Below are 23955 nucleotides of genomic sequence, written 5' to 3'. Positions count from 1 at the left end.
AAAATACTAAGATTGTGGCATCCAGCCCCATTACTTAATGGCAAATAGAAGGGGAAATGTGGAAGGAGTGACAGATTTCCTCTTCTTGGGCTCTAAAATCACTGCGGATGGTCATGAAATCAGAAGACAATTGCTTCTTGGCAAGAAAACTATGACAGACCTAGAGAGTTGAAAAGCAGATATTACTGTGCAAACAAAGGTCCATAGAGTCAAGGCTGTGGTCTTCCCAGTGGTCACACTTGGTTGTGAGAGCTGGACAATGAAGAAGGCAGAATGCCAAAGAATTGATGCCTTTGAACTGTGGTGCTAGAGAATATTCCCAAAGTCCCCTGGACAGCAAGGAGATCAAACCAGTTAATCTTAAGGAAAGTCAACCCTGAATACTCATTGGAAGGACTGATGCTGAAGCTCCAGGATTTTGGTCATCTGATACAAATCGCCGACTTGTTGGAAAAGTCCCTGATGCTGGGAAAGATTGAGAGCAGAAGAAGAGGGTGTCAGAGGATGAGATGGTTGGGTGGCATCACCAATGCAATGGACATTTACTCAGGCAAACTTCAGGAGATGGTGAGGGACAGAGAGGCCTGGCGTGCTGCAGTCATAGGGTCCCAAAGAGTTGGACATGACCGGGCAACTGAACAACAACGACAATCATAATCCAAAAGGATGATCTTTTCCTCTCAAATATACACAGAAATCTGTGTCTCTAATATATACAAAGGAAGCTATCTCTGTAATAAATAATTGACAAGGATTATCTCCTCCCTTCCTTCCACAAACAATATGTATATCTAATATATAATCCAGAAGGACATGATTTTCAGCAGAGGGAACTTGGCTCAACCTTCTGCAATAACCTGTATAGCAAAAGAATCCCCCAAAGAAGTGATAAGTTGTGTGTGTATGTCATAATTGAATCAGGTGGCTGTACACTGACAAGAAGCACAAAACTGGAGATTAAAGAAAAGTAAAAGAAAGAAAAAGAATGCCCATTTGTTCCCTCCAACCTCCCTGACTTGGGCTCTATCCCATCCCTGGCCCCTGAGCAGGTGTGGGTGCCCATACTGGACTGGATGGGGTACAGACCGCAGGCAGGGTGCTGGTAATAGAGCCCTCCCACCAAACCTGTACTGTCTGGTTTGCTTGGCTGGGAACAGAGTCCCAGGGCACCTAAAGGATGGTGGCCCAACCCTCTGACCTCCAGGACCTTGGAAAATCACCTAGACTCTAGGTCTCCTGGTGCTCCGTTGCCCAATTCAAGCCTCCTTCCTGACAGCGGAGCCTCCTCGGCCCCTCAGCAGGGTGCTGTGGCCCAGGCTGGGAGGAGTCTAGAGGGAGGGGTGAAGCTTTAGGGGGAGAAGTACTGAGGCCAAGCCCTTGAGTGCTTCCTCAGGCACTTTCCACTATAATTCACAGCCCAGGAAGCTGATTTTCCCTAAGGACCTCCTTGCAAGGGGAACAAGAGTTGGGCAGGCAGAACTGCTATTGTCCCGTGGATATGTCCTGTAATTACAACTTGACCAGTACTGCCCACTTGCACCTCCAATTTACAAGGCCTGGGGGACTGTTAGTGATGGGCTTATTTGTATAGATAGCGGCCAACAGGAGAAGGAAATGGCAACCCACTCCAGTATTCTTGCCTGGAGAATCCCAGGGACAGAGGAGCCTGGTGGGCTGTCGTCTATGGGGTCGCACAGAGTTGGACGCGACTGAAGAGACTTAGGATTAGCAGCAGCAGCAGCCACCAACAATTTTTTAAGTTGAAATACAGTTTATTTACAACACTATATTAGTTTGGGGTATACAACATAGTGATTTAGTATTTTTATGGATTGTACTCCATTTAAAGGTATTACAAATAGAGGCGATATTTCCTTGTGCTGTAGAATATATCCCTGTAGCTTATTGACTGTATACCTAGCAGTTTCTGTCTCTGTCCCGACACCGGTCTTGCCCCTCCCACCTCCCTCTCCCCACTGGCACCTCTAGTTCTCTGTATCTGTGAGTCTGTTTCTGTTTCATGGATAAGCTCACTGGTGTCATGTTTTAGATTTCACATAGAAGTGATAACACACGGTATTTCTTTTTGTCTTTCTGACTTACATCACTTACTATCATAATGTCCAGGGTTATATTGCTGAAAACCCATTATTTTAATCTTTTTGATAGCTGAGTAGTATTCAGCATGTATTTCATGTATGAAAACCTGGGTATATATTTCATATATGAAAGGCTAGGTATATATTTCATATGTGAAATATGAGTATATATATTTGCAGAGAGGAATCCTTTGCTTTGTTCTTTAACCAAAAGAATCAACATTTTACTATAATTTATAATGATACTAGTTCTTTCAACTTGGGCTTGGTAAAATGTGAGTTTTGTCGGGACTTCCAGGGCAATAGTTCTCAAACTTTGGTGTGCTTCAGAATCACCTGGAGGGTTTATGAACCCAAATTGTCAGATTGCAGTTCCAGAGCTTCTGATTTAGATTTACAAATACCAGTCTGGTGATTATAATGAAAATCACTGTGTCTTTTGAGTAATGCTTTTAGAGACTTAAGATAACCCTTCTAACTTAAGTATACTGTCTCACATCTCAATACATACAAAAGTCTTAATTTGAAACTAGAAGATTGCTAAGTGACTTCCATTTATAGGGCAGTGTGAACTGAAATCAATATGTAAGCATCAAAAATAATGAAAATAAAACATATTGTCAGAGAACATTGACAGAGGAACTTAAGTTAAAAAAAAGACATAGTTATCCTATAGTTAAACTCATTGGCTATACACTTGACTGATAAATTCTTTGTAAAGCAAAAATTAAAAGAGGAAAACTACTTTATGTGATTTTTAAAAATTCTCATCAAAATTAGTTTCCTGATGGAATCTTCTATTTTTAAAAATTTCCCATTTTTATTTTGCTATTTTGCTGAGTGATATTCTATATATATTTCATATATGGAAATAGATGTTTATATTTTATATATGGCAATATAGGTATGTATGTCTTATATGAAAATATCAGTATATCTCTTATATGACAATACAGGTGCATATCTCATATGTGAAAATAGATGTATATATTTTTATATCATAAATTTAAAATTTTTATAAATAAAAATTTTTCAAACAATTAAAGCCTTTGATTGTATGGCTCACAACAAACTGGAAAATTCTTAAAGAGATGGAAACAACAGACCATCTAACCTGCCTCACAAAAACCTGGATGCAAGTCAAGAAACAAGAGTTAGAACTGGACATGGAACAACGGGCAGGTTCCAAGTTGGGAATGGAATATGCAAGGCTGTATATTGTCACCCTGCTTGTTTGACTTCTATGCAGAGTACATCATGAGAAACGCTGGGCTGTATGAAGCACAAGCTGGAATCAAGATTGCTGGGAGGAATATCAATAACCTCAGATATGCAAATGATGCCACCCTAATGGCAGAAAGTGAAGAAAAACTAAAAAGCCTCTTGATGAATGTGAAAGAGGAGAATGAAACAATTGGCTTAAAACTCAACTTAAAATCATGGCATCCAGTCCCATTGCTTCATGGCAAATAGGTGGGGGAAAATGCAAACAGTGGCAAATTTTCTTCACTTGGGCTCCAAAATCACTGCAGATGGTGACTGCAGTCATGAAACTAAGACACTTGCTTCTTGGAAGAAAAGCTATGACAAACCTAGACAATGTATTAAAAAGCAGAGACATCACTTTGCCAACAAAGGTCCATATAGATAAAGCTATGGTTTTTCCAATAGTCAATGTGGATGTGAGGATTGGGCCATAAAGAAACCTGAGCGATAAAGAATTGATGCTTTTGAACTGTGGTGCTGGAGAAGACTCTTGAGAGTTCCTTGGACTGCAAGGAGATCAAACCAGTCAATCTTTAAGGAAATCAACCCTGAATATTCATTGGAAGGACAGATGCTGAAGCTGAAGCTCCAATACTTTGGCCACCTCACATGAAGAGCCAACTCATTGGAAAAGACCCTGATGCTGGGAGAGATTGAGGGCAGAAGACAGTGACAGAGGATGAGATGGTTGAATGGCATCCCCGACTCACTGGACATGAGTTTGAGCAAACTCCGAGAGAGAGTGAAGGAAGGAAAGTTAATACCATTCGCATTACTCATTTCCATACAATTACTCACTTTCACACAATTAAAAAGTTCCTGAGAAAATAAAAACTTCTTTGGAAAATTATAAGCTTCCTCAGAAAAATTAAAATTATAAATTATTTATAAAATTAAAAGTGTCTACTCTATGAATCACCTTATTCAGAAAATAAAATGAACCACAAATTGGAAGAGACTATTTGCAAAACACATATCAGAAAAAGGATCTATACTCAAATTATACCAAACAGCTCCATTAACATTTGGCAAGGATTGAAACACAAACCTGGGGAAAAAAAGATAAACAGATAGTAAATAAGGAAGAAAGGAAGAACTAGGGTGGGGTAGAGACAACCCCTTGAGACAGCTAACGCTAGGATCTGACATTTCCTCACCTGGATCAGTGTCCTGAGAAAACCACCATTCAAAAATCCATGTGCATCCCAACCTTCATTGCACCACTAATTACAATAGACAGATTAAATCTTAAAGAATAGTGGTACATATATACAATGGGCTATGACTCAGACATGAAAACTGTCACTGAAATTATGTAATTATGCCACTGGTTACCATGAGGTTGAAACCTGGAGGCTTATACACTAAGTGGAGTCAGCAACAGAGGAAGAAAATAGCAGATGATTAACTCTTCCTTCTCAGTTCAGTTCAGTCGCTCAGTCATGTCCGACCCTTTGCAACCCCATGAAATGCAGCACGCCAGGCCTCCCTGTCCATCACCAACTCCTAAAGTTCACTCAAACTCATGTCCATTGAGTCAGTGATGCCATCCAGCCATCTCATCCTCTGTCATCCCCTTCTCCTCCTGTCCCCAATCCCTCCCAGCAACAGGGTCTTTTCCAATGAGTCAACTCTTTGCATGAGGTGGCCAAAGTATTGGAGTTTCAGCTTTAGCATCAGTCCTTCCAATGAACACCCAGGACTAATCTCCTTCAGAATGGACTGGTTGGATTTCCTTGCAGTCCAAGGGGATCTCAAGAGTCTTCTCCAACACCACAATTCAAAAGCATCAATTCTTTGAGCTCAGCTTTCTTCACAGTCCAATTCTCACATCCAAACTTGACCACTGGAAAAACCACAGCCTTGACTAGACAGACCTTTGTTGGCAAAGTAATGTTTCTGCTTTTGAATATGCTATCTAGGTTGCTCATAACTTTCCTCCCAAGGAATGAGCGCCTTTTAATTTCATGGCTGCAGTCACCATCTGCAGTGATTTTGGAGCCCCCCAAAATAAAGCCTGACACTGTTTCCCCATCTATTTGCCATGAAGTGATGGGACCAGATGCCATGATCTTCGTTTTCTGAATGTTGAACTTTAAGCCAACTTTTTCACTCTCTTTCACTTTCATCAAGAGGTTTTTTAGTTCCTCTTCACTTTCTTCCATAAGGGTGGTGTCATCTGCATATCTGAGGTTATTGATATTTCTCCTGGCAATCTTGATTCTAGCTTGTGCTTCTTCAGCCCAGCACTTCTCATGATGTACTCTGCATATAAGTTAAGTAAGCAGGGTGACAATATACAGCCTTGACGTACTCCTTTTCCTATTTGGAACAAGTCTGTTGTTCCATGTCCAGTTCTAACTGTTGCTTCCTGACCTCCATATAGGTTTCTCAAGAGGCAGGTCAGGTGGTCTGGTATTCCCATCTCTTTCAGAATTTTTCCACAGTTTCTTGTGATCCACACAGTCAAAGGCTTTGGCATAGTCAATAAAGCAGAAATAGATGTTTTTCTGGAACTCTCTTGCTTTTTCCATGATCCAGCAGATGTTGGCAATTTGGTCTCTGGTTCCTCTGCCTTTTCTAAAACCAGCTTGAACATCTGGAAGTTCACAGTTCATGTATTGCTGAAGTCTGGCTTGGAGAATTTTGAGCATTACTTTACTAGTGTGTGAGATGAGTGCAATTGTGCAGTAGTTTGAGCATTCTTTGGCATTGCCTTTCTTTGGGATTGGACTGAAAACTGACCTTTTCCAGTCCTGTGGCCACTGCTGAGTTTTCCACATTTGCTGGCATATTGAGTGCAGCACTTTCACAGCATCATCTTTCAGGATTTGGAATAGCTCAACTGGAATTCCATCACCTCCACTAGCTTTGTTCATAGTGATGCTTTGTAAGGTCCACTTGACTTCACATTCCAGGATGTCTGGCTCTCGGTGAGTGATCACACCATCATGATTATCTTGGTTGTGAAGATCTTTTTTGTACAGTTCTTCTGTGTATTCTTGCCACCTCATCTTAATATCTTCTACTTCTGTTAGGTCCATACCATTTCTGTCCTTTATCGAGCCCATATTTGCATGAAATATTCCCTTGGTATCTCTAATTTTCTTGAAGAGATCTCTAGTCTTTCCCATCCTGTTGTTTTCCTCTATTTCTTTCCATTGATTGCTGAGGAAGGCTTTCTTATCTCTCCTCGCTATTCTTTGGAAGTCTGCATTCAGATGTTTATATCTTTCCTTTTCTCCTTTGCTTTTCGCTTCTCTTCTTTTCACAGATATTTGTAAGGCCTCCTCAGACAGCCATTTGGTTTTTTGCATTTCTTTTCCATGGGGATGATCTTGATCCCTGTCTCCTGTACAATGTCACGAATCTCCGTCCATAGTTCATCAGGTACTCTGTCTATCAGATCTAGTTCCTTAAATCTATTTCTCACTTCCACTGTGTAGTCATAAGAGATTTGATTTAGGTCATACCTGAATGGTCTAGTGGTTTTCCCTACTTTCTTCAATTTAAGTCTGAATTTGGCAATAAGGAGTTCATGATCTGAGCCACAGTCAGCTCCTGGTCTTGTTTTTGCTGACTGTATAGAGAGCTTTTCCATCTTTGGCTGCAAAGAATATAATCAATCTGATTTCAGTGTTGACCATCTGGTGATGTCCATGTGTAGAATATTCTCTTGTGTTGTTGGAAGAGGGTGTTTGCTATGACCAGCGTGCTCTCTTGGCAAAACTCTATTAGGCTTTGCCTTGCTTCATTCTGTACTCCAAGGCCTAATTTGCCTGTTACTCCAGGTGTTTCTTGACTTCCTACTTTTGCATTCCTGTCCCTTATAATGAAAAGGACATCTTTTTTGGGTGTTAGTTCTAAAACGTCTTGTAGGTCTTCATAGAACTGTTCAACTTCAGCTTCTTCAGTGTTACTGGTTGGGGCATAGGCTTGGATTATCATGATATTGAATGGTTTGCCTTCAATGGGGTGGCTGTGAGGAGATACCCCTCATCCAAGGTAAGGAGCAGCGGCTACGCTTTGCTGGAGCAGCTGTGAAGAGATACCCCATGTCGAAGGTAAGAGAAACCCAAGTTAGACGGTAGGTGTTGCGAGAGAGCATCAGAGGGCAGACACAGTGAAACCATAATCACGGAAAACTAGCCAATCTGATCACATGGACCACAGCCTTGTCTAACTCAATGAAACTAAGCCATGCTATGTGGGGCCACCCAAGATGGGTGGGTCATGTGGAGAGGTCTGACAGAATGTGGCCCACTGGAGAAGGCAATGGCAAGCCACTTCAGTATTCTTGCCTTGAGAACCCTATGAACAGTATGAAAAGGCAAAATGATAGGATACTGAAAGAAGAACTCCCCAGGTCGATAGGTGCCCCATATGCTACTGGAGATCAGTGGAGAAATAACCCCAGGAAGAATGAAGGGATGGAGCCAAAGCAAAAACAATACCCAGTTGTGGATGTGACTGGTGATAGAGGCAAGGCCCGATGCTGTAAAGAGCAATATTGCATAGGAACCTGGAATGTCAGGTCCATGAATCAAGGCAAATTGGAAGTGGTCAGACAGGAGATGGCAAGAGTGAACGTCGATATTCTAGGAATCAGCGAACTAAAATGGACTGGCATGGGTGAATTTAACTCAGATGACCATTATATCTACTACTGTGGGCAGGAATCCCTTAGAAGAAATGGAGTAGCCATCATGGTCAACAAAAGAGTCCGAAATGCAGTACTTGGATGCAATCTCAAAAACGACAGAATGATCTCTGTTCATTTCCAAGGCAAACCATTCAACTCTCCCTTCTAGGCAGAGTTAAAAAAAAAAAAAAATAGAGATACAGTGGAAGTAATTTACAACACAATAGGAGACTCAATAGGAGACTGAGTATTGAATATTGAATAGAAGATTCAAACACAAACAAAGAATCCAGGAAAAAAAAAAAAGGAAATAGCTAGGGATGAATTAGGAGGTCAGTCCTAACGTATACACAGATATCTGTATCTGTATTAGCTGATCCACAAGGATTAACTCCTGTCTGCCTTCCTTCCTTTTTGCCTTCCTTCCTATCTTCCATTTACATATACACAGAAAAACTCATATCTAACTTATAAATAGGTATCTGTTGCTGTAATAGATAATCCAAAAGGAGTATTTCCATCCTTTGTTCCTTGCACATATAAAAAAATCTGTATCTTTAATAGTTACTCAACAGGGACCCGATGTTCACCACAGAGAACTTTACTTCACCTTGTTCAATAACCACTATGGCAAAAGAATCAATGAAAAGTATGTATGATGATGAATATGATGTACGATTAAGTCACAACTGAATCAGTCTCTTGTACACTTGTTGCAGTGAAAGGGAAAAAGGAGGAATGAGTTTTTCTCTTTCCCTTTCCTGAGAACAATGAGCAGGCATGAACGTTCCTAGTTTTTTTACTTTAACTGCTCGTAACTCTGCAGGTCTGTAACTAAGTTTGATTTTCTTCCCCCTAAATCTGCAGGAGCTACAATTCACATTTTTTCTTTTGACTCTGTGCTAAATACATCCCCTATCTGCTTATAGCACCCTTCCCTTGTAGTTACACATCAGAAAGAAGGCCACAGAGCCACCGAACTACCAGCCTCAATTACTGAGTTACTGATGCCAGCCTGGGACTGTCTTTGAAACAATGCACGAGGAAGAAATCAAGATCCTGTCGCCTTTGTCCCTCATCTTATGTTAGCCCCCGGACTCCTCATGGAGCAGGGGCACAGTTTTTGAGGCATGAGACTACTGTGTTCCGCTCTCTGCTGGACGAGAATTAAAGCCACCTTTCTACTTCCTCCAAACTCTGTCTCTATATTTTTTGTTCGGCTTCGGTGGGCAGAGGGGCCAAGCTTTTGACCAGCAACACTCTGAGGAGAAGCACAGAAGTGCAAATTGACTACACTTTAAGACAGCACTGACATGAGATTAAAGAAAAGGAAAGAAAGGTAATGCTTAGTTTATTCCCTCCCACCTGCTTGACGTGAGCTGCTATCTGATCCCTAGAACCTGAGTAGGCTTGAGTCCCAAGGCAGGACTGGCATGGAGTCGACACAGCTCGGCATAGTGCCCTTCACTGAGATCTATCTTAATCCTGTTGTGTCTGAGTTGCCCTGGCTAGGACCAGAACTCCTAGTGCACACCAAAGATGATGGTCCAACCATCTGGCCTTGAGGACCAGGGTGAAGTCACCAAGTATCCAGGTCCCCTGGTGCTGGGGTCCCCATCTGAAGCCTCCTTCCTGAGAGTGCAGCCTCCTAGGACATCAGCAGGGAGCAGTGTCCCAGATACAGAAGCCTAGTGGGGAGGGGTGAAACTTTAGGGGAAAGGGCGTGTGAGACACAAGCCCTTAGATGTTTGCTCAGGTGTGTTCCACTATAACTCATAGCCCAGGAAGCCCACTTTCCCTAAGGCTCTGGTTGCAGGTGGAACAAGAGCTGGGCATGGAGAAATTCTGCCGCTTTGTGGACATTTCCTGTAACTACAACTTGGCCACCAGTACTTACTGGCACCTCCCATTTACAAGGCCCCTGGGGCTGTTAATGGGGTGGGTATTGCTGAACTCAATTTCAAACACAACTGACTTTCAAGAAGCCAGTTGCAAAGTTAAATATTCCTTACACTCTTTAAGGAAAAAAAAAGAAAGAAAAGGCCTCGGAATAAGATGCTCAGCCTCCCTAATTATTATAGGAGGAACGCCAATCAAAAACAAATCAGGTTCCATATGACAGAACTGGAATCCTAACTGTCTGCAAACAGGAAATGGGGGAAGAGAGCCAGGAGATGATGGAACCCCCATACAAGTCCCATGGGAATGGACATAGGCAACAGCCCCTGGAGAGGACAGCCTCCATAGGCCAGAAGAAAAAATTTCAAGACAGCTAAACCTAGCATTCTAATACCCACACCTGGGCCTATATTACAAAAAACCGTCATTCAAAATGACACATGCACCCCGACGTTCACTGTAGTGCTACTTCCAATAACCAAGGCACAGACTCAAGAAATGGCCCATAGACACATTAAATCTTAAAGAAATGTACATGTATACAATGGACTTTACTCAGACATGAAAAACCACCACTGAAATTATGAAATTCTGCCAATGGTCCCACTAGGATGGACTTTGGAGGATCATACACTAAGTGAAGTCAGCAATAGAGAAAGAAACTAGCAGGTGTCTCTTGTAGGCAAAATTTAAAAAAGAAACACAGGGGAAGTAACTTAAAACACAAAAAGAGACTCTGAGGATTGAAACACAAAGAATTAAAAAAAAGAAAGGAAAAGTCAGGGATGAATTGGGAGGTTGATACTAACTAAGATACACCCAAAAAGCTGTATCTGTAATAGGTAGTCCACAAGGATTAGCTCCTTCCTTCATTCTTCCACATTTACACAGAATCTGTATTTCAGATAATGCACAAACACCTGATGTTCACCACAGTGAACTTTGCCTGAAGTTCTGCAATAACCTCTAGGGCAAAACAACCCCAAAAAGAACAGTTTGTTAATATATGTCATAGTGAATCAAGCAAGCTGTATACTGATGACAAGCACCAAATGGCAAATCAACTGTATTCCCATATAGCATTGCCATTAAAGAAAAGCAAAGGAAATCGAAGCCTAGTAATTTCCACTCACTCCCTGACTTGGGCTGCTCTCCCATCCCTGGAGTCTGGGCAGCCTTGGATCCCGTGACTGGCCTGCAGTGGGACTGAACAGCCCTGCTGGCTGTCCTTAATTGAGCCCCCCTTTAACCTGCGCTGGCTTGCTCTGGCTGCGACCACACATCCTAGTTCAACCAAAGGATGGATGTCCAACCCTCTGACCTTGAGCTTCAAAAAGTAACCTAGACTCCAAGTCTATTGGTACTGGGGTTTCCAAGTCAATCCTCTTTCCTGAGAGTGCAGCCTCCTAGGCACCTCAGTAGGGAGCCATGCCCCAGGCTGTGATGGGTCTGGAGGGGAGGGTAAAGCTTTAGGAGGAAGAAGTAATGACACGCAAGACCTTGGGTGTTTGCTCAGGAACATTCCACTCTAATTCACAGCCCAGGAAGTAGACTTTTCCCTAAGGCTCTGGTTCTGGGAGGAACCCGAGTTGGACATGAAGAAGTCCTGCCGCCTTGTGGACATTTCCTATAACTACAACTTAATCATTGGTGCTTACTGGCACCTCCAATTCACAAGGCCTGTGGGGCTGTTAATGACAGCTGCCCTCAGGAAAGGTCCTGGGTTGGGTATTGCAGAAATAAATTCCAAACACAACCAACTTTCAAGAAGCCAATTGCAACAGGTAAATTTTCCTCACAACATTCATGCAAAAGAAAAAAGGAAGAAAAACCCCAAATGACTACAGGACAAGATGCTCAACATCCCTAATTATTACAGGAGGAATGCCAATCTAAAAGACAACAAGAAATCAAACCCCACCTGTCAGAATGATCATCCTCACAAATCTACAAATAATAAATGCGACAGAGAGCCGGGCAGAGAGGAAACCTCCCTACATGGTCAGTGTGAATGGACACTGGAAACAGCCCCTAGAAAGGACAGTCTCCTCAGGCCAGAAACTAAAGTCTCAAAAGGGCTCAGCCCATGGTCTGACATACCCACACCTGGGCCTGTATCCTGAGAAAACCATCAACGAAAAAGACACAGGCACCCCATCATTCACTATAGCACTGCTTCCCAGAGCCAAGACACAGAACCAGCAAGATGTCACCTGACAGACTAAAGGTTAAAGAAGATGTGGTGCATACATACAGTGGACTACTACTCAGTCCTGAAAAATGGCCACTGAAATTATGCCTCTAATTGTCACAAGGATCGAACTTGGAGAATCATAGACTAATTGAAGTCAGTTGCACAGAGAAAGACAATAGAATATGATGTCCCTTGTAGGAAAAATACAAAAAGAGATACAATGGAACAAATTTACAACAAAAAAAGTGACTGAGAATTCAAACAGAATCAGAAGTTTCCAAGAAAAAGTGAAAGAGCAAGGATGAATTAGGACTGCTGCTGCTGCTGCTAAATCGCTTCAGTCGTGTCCGACTCTGTGCGACCCCAGACTAAGGGCTAAAATATACACAGAAGTCTCTGTCTATAATAGGTAATCCAGAAGGGTTATCATTTCCTTCCTTCCTTCCAAATATACATAGAAATGTGTATCTCTAATAAATAGTCAGGAAGGACCTGATGGTTAGCACAGGGTACTTTGCTCACCTTCTGCCATAACCTCTATGGCAACAGAATCCAAAAAAGAACAGATAAGCTGTCTGTATATGTCATAACTGAATCGGGTGGCTGTACCCTGAAGACAAGCACAAAACTGCAAATTGACTATATTCCAAGATAGCACAGGCATAAGACTAAAGAAAAGGAAGAGAAAGCACTGCCTATTTTATCCCCCGTGACCTCCCTGAGTTGGGCTGCTCTCCCGTTTCTGGAGTCTGAGCAGGCTTGTGCCTCGTGACTGGACTGGGCTGGAGTCAGGACATGAGGCAGCCAGGTGGATACAACCCAAATTTTAAGAGAGATGGGTAGCTCTGCGATTTTGGCCCCACTAGGTATAACAGCCAAGACAGGAAAGCAAGCTAATTGTAGAAGCACAGATGAATGGGTACAGACAATGGGGTCCATGTACATCCCAGAATATTTCTCAACCATAAAGAAGTAGGAAATCATGCCAGCTTCAGGAAAGAAAGTAGAGATGATCATTCCAAGTGAAGTGAAGGAGACAAGGAAAGACAAGTATCATATGATATCAGTTTGGTTCAGTTGCTCAGTCGTGTCCGACAGCTTGTGACCCCATGGACTGCAGCACACCAGGCTTCCCTATCCATCACCAACTCCCAGAGTTTACTCAAACTCATGTCCATCAATCCAGTGATGTCATCCAGCCATCTCATCCTCTGTTGTCCCCTTCTCCTCTCGTCTTCAATCTTTCCCATCAGGGCCTTTTCCAATGAGTCAGTTCTTCACACCAGGTGGTAAAATTATTGGAGTTTCAGCATCAGCATCAGTCCTTCCAATGAATATTCAGGACTGATCTCCTTTAGGATTAACTGGTTTGATCTCCTTGCAGTCCAAGGGACTCTCAAGAGTCTGCTCCAACACCACAGTTCAAAAGCATCAATTCTTCAGCCGTCAGCTTTCTTCATAGTCCAAATCTCATATCCATACATGACTACTGGAAAAACCATAGCTTTGACTAGATGGACCTTTGTTGGCAAAGTAATGTTGCTGCTTTTTAACATGCTGTCTAGGTTGGTCATAGCATTTCTTCCAAGGAGCAAGCATCTTTTAATTTCATGGCTGCAGTCACCATCTGCAGTGATTTTGGAGTCCCCGAAAATAGTCTCTGTTTCCATTGTTTCCCATCTATTTGCCGTGAAGTGATAGGACCAGCTGCCATGATCTTAGTTTTCTGAATGTTGAGTTTTAAGCCAACTTTTTCACTCTCCTCTTTCACTTTCATCAAGAGGCTCTTTAGTTCTTCTTCGCTTTCTGCCATAAGGGGGTGTCATCTGCATATCTGATGTTATTGATATTTCTCCCGGCAATCTTGATTCCAGCCTGTGCTTCATCCAGCCCAGCATTTCTCATGATGTACTTTGCATAGAAGTTAAATAAGCAGGGTGACAATATACAGCCTTGATGTACTCCTTTCTGATTTGGAACCAGTCTGTTGTCCCATGTCTAGTTCTAACTATTGCTTCTTGACCTGCACACAGATTTCTCAGGAGGCAGGTCAGGTGGTCTGGTATTCCCATTTTTTAAAGAATTTTCCACAGTTTGTTGTGATCCAAATAGTCAAAGGCTTTGGCATAGCCAATAAAGCAGAAGTAGATATTTTTCTGGAACTCTCTTGCTTTTTCTATTATCCAGTGGATGCTGGCAGTTTGATCTCTAGCTCCTCTGCCTTTTACTAAATCCAGCTTGAACATCTGGAAGTTCACGGTATGATATCACTTCTAGGTATAAACTAAAGATGAATACAGATGAACTTATTGCCTGAGACACAGGCTCACAGACTTAGAAAAGAAACTTTATATATATAAAGATGTGGGGCATGGACAGATAATATTCTAATATATGCACACTACTATTGATAAAGTAAGTGACCAAGGCCCACCGTGTATCACAAGGAAACTTACTCCACATTATATTAACCTATAAAGGAAAAAACCCCAACAAATCTATATACACCTGTGTTGATGTGAAACAATCTGTGGTAGAAGAAAAAGGAAAAAACAAAACACCAACAGGATTGTAATTCACTGTACACTCCAGTTCAAATAATGGGATGGAAACATAAAAAATTAAAAAGAAATACTGACTCTATTCCCCTCCGGAGATACTAAGCTGGGCTGGTGTCACATCCCTGGAGCCTGACTGGTTTGTGTCCCAAGGCTGGAGTGTCCTGGGGCTGAGAGAACTGGGAGCACGTAGCAGGCAGTGTGTCTCCAAAATGGACCTGGAGTGCCTGTTGCCTCTGGAGAGCCCCCAGACTCCAGATACAGGCAGGAGAAATTAAGAGATTGGAATTAACATATACTTACTAATATATATAAAATAGATGATAAAAAGTACCTACTGAATAGCTTAGGAAAGTTGATTGAACATACTGTAATCACCTCTATGGGAAAAAGAACCCTAAAGAGAATAGATAAATGTCTATGTGTAACTGAATCGAGTTTCTGTACATCTACAACAAACACAACATCAGAAATCCACTCTAAGCCAGTAGAAATAACAAGGAATGTACAGGGAAAACAAAAATGTGGCAATGAAGTAGTGCTGCCGCCTTGTGGCCACTTTCTGTAATAACACCATGCAGAGCTGTGCTGTGGGAGTTTAACATTCACCAGCATCCAGGGGCTGTAAGTAAAAAACACCTTCCCTCCTGAAATGTCCTTGGGGTTGTCATAGAAAAAGAATCCAAAACAAGGCAGGCGTTAAAGAAGCCAATTTAAAGATGTAAATTTAATTTACCCTCTTAAAAAAAATCACAAGATGTCAACATCACTAAACATTCAGATCAGATCAGTCACTCAGTCGTGTCCGACTCTCTGCGACCCCATGAATCGCAGCACGCCAGGCCTCCCTGTCCATCACCAACTCCCAGAGATCACCCAGACTCATGTCCATCGAGTCAGTGATGCCATCCAGCCATCTCATCCTCTGTCGTCCCCTTCTCCTCCTGCCCCCAATCCCTCCCAGCATCAGAGTCTTTCCCAATGAATCAACTCTTCGCATGAGGTGGCCAAAGTACTGGAGTTTCAACTTTAGCATCAGTCCTTCCAAAGAAATCCCAGGGCTGATCTCCTTTAGAATGAACTGGTTGGATCTCCTTGCAGTCCATGGGACTCTCAAGAGTCTTCTCCAACACCACAGTTCAAAAGCATCAATTCTTCGGCGCTCAGCCTTCTTCACAGTCCAACTCTCACATCCATACATGACCATAGGAAAAACCATAGCCTTGACTAGACGGACCTTTGTTGGCAAAGTAATGTCTCTGCTTTTGAATATGCTATCTAGGTTGGTCATAACTTTCCTTCCAAGGAGGAAGCGTCTTTTAATTTCATGGCTGCAGTCACCATCTGCAGTGATTTTGGAGCCCCTCAAAATAAAGTCTGACACTGTTTCCACTGTTTCCCCATCTATTTCCCATGAAGTGATGGGACCGGATGCCATGATCTTCGTTTTCTGAATGTTGAGCTTTAAGCCAACTTTTTCACTCTCCACTTTCGCTTTCATCAAGAGGCTTTTGAGTTCCTCTTCACTTTCTGCCATAAGGGTGGTGTCATCTGCATATCTGAGGTTATTGATATTTCTCTTGGCAATCTTGATTCCAGCTTGTGTTTCTTCCAGTCCAGCGTTTCTCATGATGTACTCTGCATATAAGTTAAATAAGCAGGGTGACAATATACAGCCTTGACGTATTCCTTTTCCTATTTGGAACCAGTCTGTTGTTCCATGTCCAGTTCTACCTGTTGCTTCCTGACCTGCATACAGATTTCTCAAGAGGTAGGTCAGGTGGTCTGGTATGCCCATCTCTTTCAGAATTTTCCACAGTTTATTGTGATCCACACAGTCAAAGGCTATCCAATACCTAGGAAAAAATCCAGAGAAAACCTAAAAATTAAAGGACATGGGTAGCCCTCGATCTCGGTCCCCCTAGCCAAGACAAGGAAGCAAGCTAATTGTAGAAGGACAGAAGAATACATACAGGAGACGAGGTTCATATACACAGTGCAATATTCCTCACCTATATTCCAATATAAAATAACAGGAAATTACAGGAAAATAGAGAAGAGTGAGGCTTAAAGAAGTGTTGCTCCTTTCTGGCCTTTTTCTGTAACAATATGTAAAGCGATGGTGCTGGGCGTTTAACATTCACAAGGATCAAGGGGCTGTAAGTAAAAAAAAAACACCTGCCCCAGAGAAATGTCCTAGGGGCTGTCACCAAAAAAGAATTTAAAACAAGGCAAGTGTCCAAGTGGCCAATTTCAGGTGGTAAGTTTAACTCACACTCTTTAAAGAAATCATGTTAAAAGATGTCACCATCACCAAATGTTAGAGAAAAGCAAATCAAAACTCTATTGAGGTATTTCCTCACGTGATTCACAATCGCCATTACCCAAAAGTTGACAAACCATAAATGCTAGAAAAAGTGTGGAAGAAAGGGAACCCTCCTACACTGTTAGTGAAAAGGTAAATTAGTAACAGCCACTATGGAGAATGGTGTGCAGGTTTTCAAAGAAATGATAATGAGAATGCAATTAGAATACTCCCTGATGCATACACAGAAATAAACTCCAAATAGATTAAAGATCTAAATAAAAGGACGGATACAATGAAACTCTTGAGGAAAAGAGCATAACACGCTTTGACATAAAATGCAGCAAGTTCTTTTCTGACCCACCTCTTAGAATCATGAAAACAAACAAACAAACAAAATAAATGGGACTTAATTACCCTTAAAAGTGTAACAGCAGAGGAAACCATAAACAAAACAAAAAGACAACCCTCATAATGGAACTAATATTTGCAAACAAAGACACCCGCAAGGAATTTATCTCCAAAACACACAAACAGCTTATGCATCTCAATATCAAAGGAAAACCCAACCAAGTAGTGGAACAAGATTTAAATGGACATTTCTGCAAAGAAGACAGAGATGGCCGTGAAGCACATAAAAGATGCTCAGCATCTGTTAGTACGGCTGCTACTGCTGCTGCTGTTGCTAAGTCGCTTCTGTTGTGTCCGACTCTGTGCAACCCCATAGACGGAAGCCCACCAGGCTCCTCCGTCCCTGGGAATTCTCCAGGCAAGAACACTAGAGTGGATTGCTATTTCCTTCTCCCATGCAGGAAAGTGAAAAGTGAAAGTGAAATTACTCAGTCGTGCCCGACTCGTATTGACCCCATGGACCGCAGCCCACCAGGCTTCTCCGTCCATGGGATTTTCCAGGCAAGAGTACTGGACTGGGTTGCCATTGCCTTTTCCGTCTGTTAGTGCTGCTGCTGCTAAGTCGCTTTAGTCGTGTTCGACTCTGTGTGACCCCATAGATGTCAGCCCACCAGGCTCCGCCATCCCTGGGATTCTCAAGGCAAGAACACTGGAGTGGGTTGCCATTTCCTTCTCCAATGCATGAAAGTGAAAAGTGAAAGTGAAGTCGCTCAGTTGTGTCCGATTCTTAGAGACCCCATGGACTGTAGCCCACCAGGCTCCTCCATCCATGGGATTTTCCAGGCAAGAGTACTGGAGTGGGGTGCCATTGCCTTCTCTTTATAAACAATCAATGAGGACTCCTAATCAACTGCTGCTGCTGCTGCTAAGTCGCTTCAGTCATGTCTGACTCTGTGCGACCCCATAGACGGCAGCCCGCCAGGCTCCGCCATCCCTGGGATTCTCTAGGCAAGAACACTGGAGTGGGTTGCCATTTCCTTCTCCAATGCATAAAAATGAAAGGTGAAAGTGAAGTCGCTCAGTTGTGTCTGACTCTTAGCGACCCCATGGACTGCAGCCCACCAGGCTCCTCCATCCATGGGATTTTCCAGGCAAGAAGAGTACTGGAGTGGGGTGCCATCGCCTTCTCCGTCCTAATCAACAGTACGTAGTAAACTATATGGGAAGAGAATCCAAAAAAGGATGTGTATACACCTATGCATAAGTGAATCATGTTGCTGTTCACCTAAAACTAAAAGCAAAAACAAACATACCCTACAGCATAGTAAGTCACCTATACACCAATACAAGATGCAAATTACAGAGTGAACGTCAACTCTATTCCCCTCAGGCCTTGGTGACCTGGGCTGCTGTCACATCCATGAAGCCTGGGCAGACTTGTTTCCCAAGGATGGACTGTCACAGGGCTGACGGAGCTGGGGAGGGTGTGCCAGCCAATGAGCCCTGCCCCATGGACCTGGTGAGCCTGCTCCCCTCTACACAGGCCCACAACCTCCAGATCCAAGCAGGTCCTCCTGCAGTGAAACTATGCCTACTGCACCCAAAGGATGTGGAGGCTCTGAGCTGGAAGAGCTTTGAAAAGCCCCATGGGCTCCATGTTTCCTGGTGTTGGGGTTCCCACCTCCAACCTCCTTCCTTAGGGTTGCCCCACCTATGGATGAAAGCACCCTCCCCAGAGGGTGTTGCAGGAACTGGGATGTGTCCAGGGGACAGGGGTAAGGAAGGAAGAAGAATGGGACACAAGCCTTAAGTGTTGCTTCTGGCACTTTCCACCCTGACAATCCAGGAACAGGACTTTCCCCAAGGCTCTGGTTCCCCCAGTAACGAGTTGGGCATAAAGACATGCTGCCACCTTGTGGCCATTTCCCATACCAACAACTTGGAAACCATTGCTCATGGGCACTTAATATTCAAAAAATCTGGGGAACTCTTAAGTAAAAGACACCCTTTTCAAGAAATGTCCTAGGCGAGATCCTAGGAAAATATCCAAAATATGGCAGGCACTCAAGAAGCCAATTTGAATAAGTAAGTTTAACTCACATTGTTTTAAAAAATCACATGAAAAGATGTCAACATCACTAAATATGAGAGAAATGCAAATCAAAACTTCAACAAGGTTTATCACCTCACACCAGTCACAATGGCCATAGACAGAAACTCTACAAACAGTAAATCCTGGAGAGTGTATAGAGAAGAGAGAACCCTCCCACACTGATGCTGGGAATGGAAATTGGGAGCAGCCACGGTGGAGGACACCAGGCAGGTTCCTTAGCATGAAAATGAGAATGAAATTAGACTACAACCTAACACCATACACAAAAATAGACTGCAAATAGATTAAAGGTCTAAATAAAAGGACAGTGCAATGGAACTCCTAGGTAAATTGTACTCACAAGGTATAAAATAATAAAAGCACATGGAAAGATACTCCACCAGTAATTATTAAATCAATGCCAATCAAAACTACAATAAGGTATCACCTCACACTGGTCACAACGGCCATCATCGAAAAGATCTACAAAGAATAAATACTGCAGAGGATGTACACGTGATATGCTATATTAATATGACACCTCCAAAGGTTTTCACTCCGCAGCACACAGAGAAGCAACCCACTCAAGCGAGTGCCACAGGTGAAGAAAAAGGACCATAGGTCACTTCAGACGCTGGGAATCTCCGAGGGGACAAGACACACTGCAGGCAAAGAGCAGACGTGCGGTCTCTGTGTACACAGGAACCTGGCCCATGTGGATGGGCTAAGACCCACACAACCCCCAGCACCTGGGGACACACTTCCAGTCTCCAAGCTGACACCACCTCCCCAGATCCTGCCCTGGGCCCACGACCCTTGGGTAGGACATGGTGTCTCTGCTGCTTGGGCCCCTAAGGTGGAAACAAGTGGGTTCCTGTGACTTCCTAGGATGTCAGAAAGAACTGCAGGGTTGGTCTCTTCTCCCCACACTTGTCCCAGAAAAGTCTTCCTCCCTTCCCTTTGTGTGTGATATTAACAGTTTTTACAGCTGTCATGATAATGTTGAACACACTACCTTGGTTCTGTCAGGCTCAGTCCTTTCTTGTCCCACTGAGGTGTTGAGAAAACACACCAGACGCAGGGCTGGGAGACGAGGGGGAGGTCTGCTCTCTGCTAAGTAAGGATGATCGACTGGAAGGAGATCACAGCAGCAACCTCACCTGCTGCCCATTGGCCTTTTGCCTGATCCATGTGCCCTGCAATCAACTGACCAGGTAAACCTGCCTCCCGTCTTGCCATGCTCGTGTTGGAAAGTTGGAATAATTACTAGGTAGCCACCTGAGGAGTGTCCAGGAGCCCCAGGGAGGGTGAACCTCACAGGCGTAGAGAGGCAAACAGGCACAGGCCTGTATAAAGTGAATACTGTAAAGCATAAATTCCTCAACAAAAGTGAGTGAAGTGAAAGTCACTCGGTTGTGTCTGACTCTTTGTGATCCCATAGACTATACAGTGCATGGAATTCTCCAGGTCAGGATACTGGAGCGGGTAGCCTTTCCCTTCTCCAGTGGATCTTCCCAACCCAGGAATCGAATGGGGGCCTCCTGCATTGCAGGTGGATTCTTTACCAACTGAGCTATCAGGGAAGTCCAAACACAAGACAAGCCCTCATGTATTCTTCCCTTTTTCTTAGCTTTGTGTGTGTGTGGTCTCCCTGTACACGTGACCCTGACCCATGCAGATGGGGTGAGACTCACACAGTCCCCAGACCACCCACCTGGGGTCACACGAGCCCTCAGTCAGGACACCATGGCTGTGGTCAGTGGGCCCCCAATGTGTGAACAAGTCAAGTCCCTGGGACCTCTGGGGACCCTAGAAAGAAGTCTAGGGTTGGTCTCATCTCCCGTCAATTGTCCCTGAGAAGTCAGGCCCCTCCTGTTTTCACCTTGGTATCATATGATTTTTTGCTGGTTTGAAAGCTCATGCTAGAGTTGAATACAGTACCTTGTTTCTGGCAGGCTCTGTCTTTCTTGTCCTGCTGAGGCGCTGAGAAAACACAGGAGAGCTGGGCTGAAAGACGAGGGGCAGCTCTGTTCTCTTCGGAGGAGAGTCAAGTGGAAGGAGAGCACAGCAGCAACCTCACCTGCTGCCCATTGACTTTTTGCCCGATCCCTGTCCCCTGGAATCAATTCAACAGGTGAACCTGCCTCCCTACTCAACCTGAATGTGCTGGAAAACTGGAATGATTAGCAGGTAGCCCACCTGAGGGGGCTCCAGGAGCCCCAGGGAAGGTGAATCTGGGAGAGAAAGACTAGGAGCCTGACTGCAGCACTGACCCCCGGGAGGGCCAGGGAACCCCACTCAGAGGAGAGCACGGTCACCCAGAGAAGCCCACCCCAGCCCCAGAGCCCAGACATCTGAGCACTGACGCTCAGATGCAGGCATGGAGTTTCCCATGAGGCCAGGCCAGGCCTCCACCTGGGTCTCCATGTCCTAGCACACACGGAACAGTGAGGCCTAAATGTTCTCATAAAAAGCTCACGGTCTCGTCTACACAGCATCAGTGTAGACAGGACTTGGAGAGATCTAAATATAACATGTAGACAGAACTTGGTCAGGTTCAGACGAGTTTAGGGCTGGTCTCCCAGGAGGCACAGGTCACCCACATGCAGGGTCTCTCATCATTGGACGGGGGCTCACCCTCGTGCGGGAACTAGGATGTACATTTCTTGAAGAAGAAATCATCACTCGGCTCCACACTTCATCCACATCAGGAAACTGAAAGGATCTGTGTCATCAAACATCTCAACAGGCGAAACAATAACATTACCAATTTCTGTGGCCACATGATGGTCAGGATCCAGGGGAGAGCCAGGAATTTCTTAGAGTGCAGCCCCGTGTCCTGTAAAGACAGACAGGAAGTGGCCTGATTCCAGCATCCCGGGTTTGCAGCAGGAGATGAGCACACTGGAAGCCTCCTGGAAAAAGATATTCTTGATCAGAATAAAAATATATTGTTGAAATTGCAAGCATACTAGTAATTATTTGCAAACCTAAAATATTCTTAAAAGCTTTGCACCCTGATATTTGTGATTCCCATTGGTTCCTTTGTATTCAGATTTTTTGGGTAGAAACAAGCCATCATTTCAAATTAGTTTCTTATAATTCTGTTATTTGTTGTGAAATGAATGAGAAGTCATATTTGGAAAAATACATAAAATTCCTGCAAACAATAGCGACTCAGAGCCCATAAACTGCATGCAATTTGTCTTCTAATAGTTTCATTTTTCTCCCTGAAGAAACCTGAACAAATAGGCCTCCTGATTTTTTTGCTTCTCTGTTCAAATTGAGCTAAAATGAAATTGATATTCATATCAACAAGTAACAGTTTTTGACTTTTAAGATGTCATACCAGGGTAACAGGGGCTGGAGAAAATGGAACACTCCTATGCTATTGGCAGGCAAACAACATCTTTAAAATAAAGCTTTTGGGTTTTGGTTCAAGTACATGCCAGAATATTGTGTGAAGTGAAGTGTTAGTCACTCAGTCTTGTCTGACTCTGTGTGACCCCATGGACTGTAGCTTGCCAGGTTCCTCTGTCCATGGGATTCTCTAGGCAAGAATACTGGAGTGGGTAGCCATTTCCTCCTCTAGGGGATCTTCCCAACCCAGGGATTGAGCCTAGGTCTCCTGTATCACAGGCAGATTCTTTACCAGCTGAGCTACCAGGGAAGGCTGGGAGGAGCAGAGTTCTCTGTTTCACCTTCCCTTGCTGCCCTCTGAACCATGGCTTGCCATCCAGCACCCCACCCAGGGTTCTGCTAACGGACATTAACAAGTCACAAGTCCCCTTTTTTCTAGTCAGCCTGGCCTTTGGGTTTTGAGTCAGACACCTCACCTTGTCCTAGCTTGATTCATTCCTTCTTTTTTAAAAAAACATATATTTATTTGGAGGTTCTGGGTCTTATCTGCAGCATGCGGATTTTTAGTTTCGGCATGTGGGATCTAGTTCCCCAAGCAGGGATCGAACCCAGGTTCCCTGCATTGGAAGCAATGACTCTTGGACCACCAGAATCACCACGGATGTCCCTGCATCCTTTGCTCTCACCCTCTGGATTCAAGACACCCTCGTGCCAGCAGGACACCATCCCTCATTGCTTGTGATAATTTTCAGTGTTGACCATTTTCCCCAGAGCTGGTCCAATTCCCCCTTCCTGCCTTCCATGGAGATTCCCCGCTCACCTCCCGTGTCCTCCACGGGACTCAGCAGCTGGGATCATGTTCCCAACCCCAGGCCATCATGTTTGCCTTCTGCCCACCTACCCTGGCTGCTGGTTCCATGGAGGCCCAGGGACCACAGCTTCCTGCCGGGGGCAGCCTGGCGAGCTGCACCCAAGCAGATGGCAGTGGAAAGTGGCAAACTCCCCTCCAGGACGGGGAGAGGGAGAGGAGGGGTGGACACAGGGCCTGGGTACGATTTGGAGCTGCTTCGTCACTGAGTGTACCAGGTGCATCCTCAGAGCCCTGGGCAGAGTGATCGCACTGCAGCCAGATGGGCTGCGGAGCTACCAGCATGGGCTGCGTCTCCTGGCTGTGGAAGGACACAGAATG

This window comes from Bos javanicus, chromosome 21, assembly GCF_032452875.1.
Source record: "Bos javanicus breed banteng chromosome 21, ARS-OSU_banteng_1.0, whole genome shotgun sequence".
NCBI lineage: Eukaryota > Metazoa > Chordata > Mammalia > Artiodactyla > Bovidae > Bos > Bos javanicus.
The sequence above is the reverse complement of the archived record's forward strand: the minus strand, read 5'-3'. Positions refer to the sequence as shown.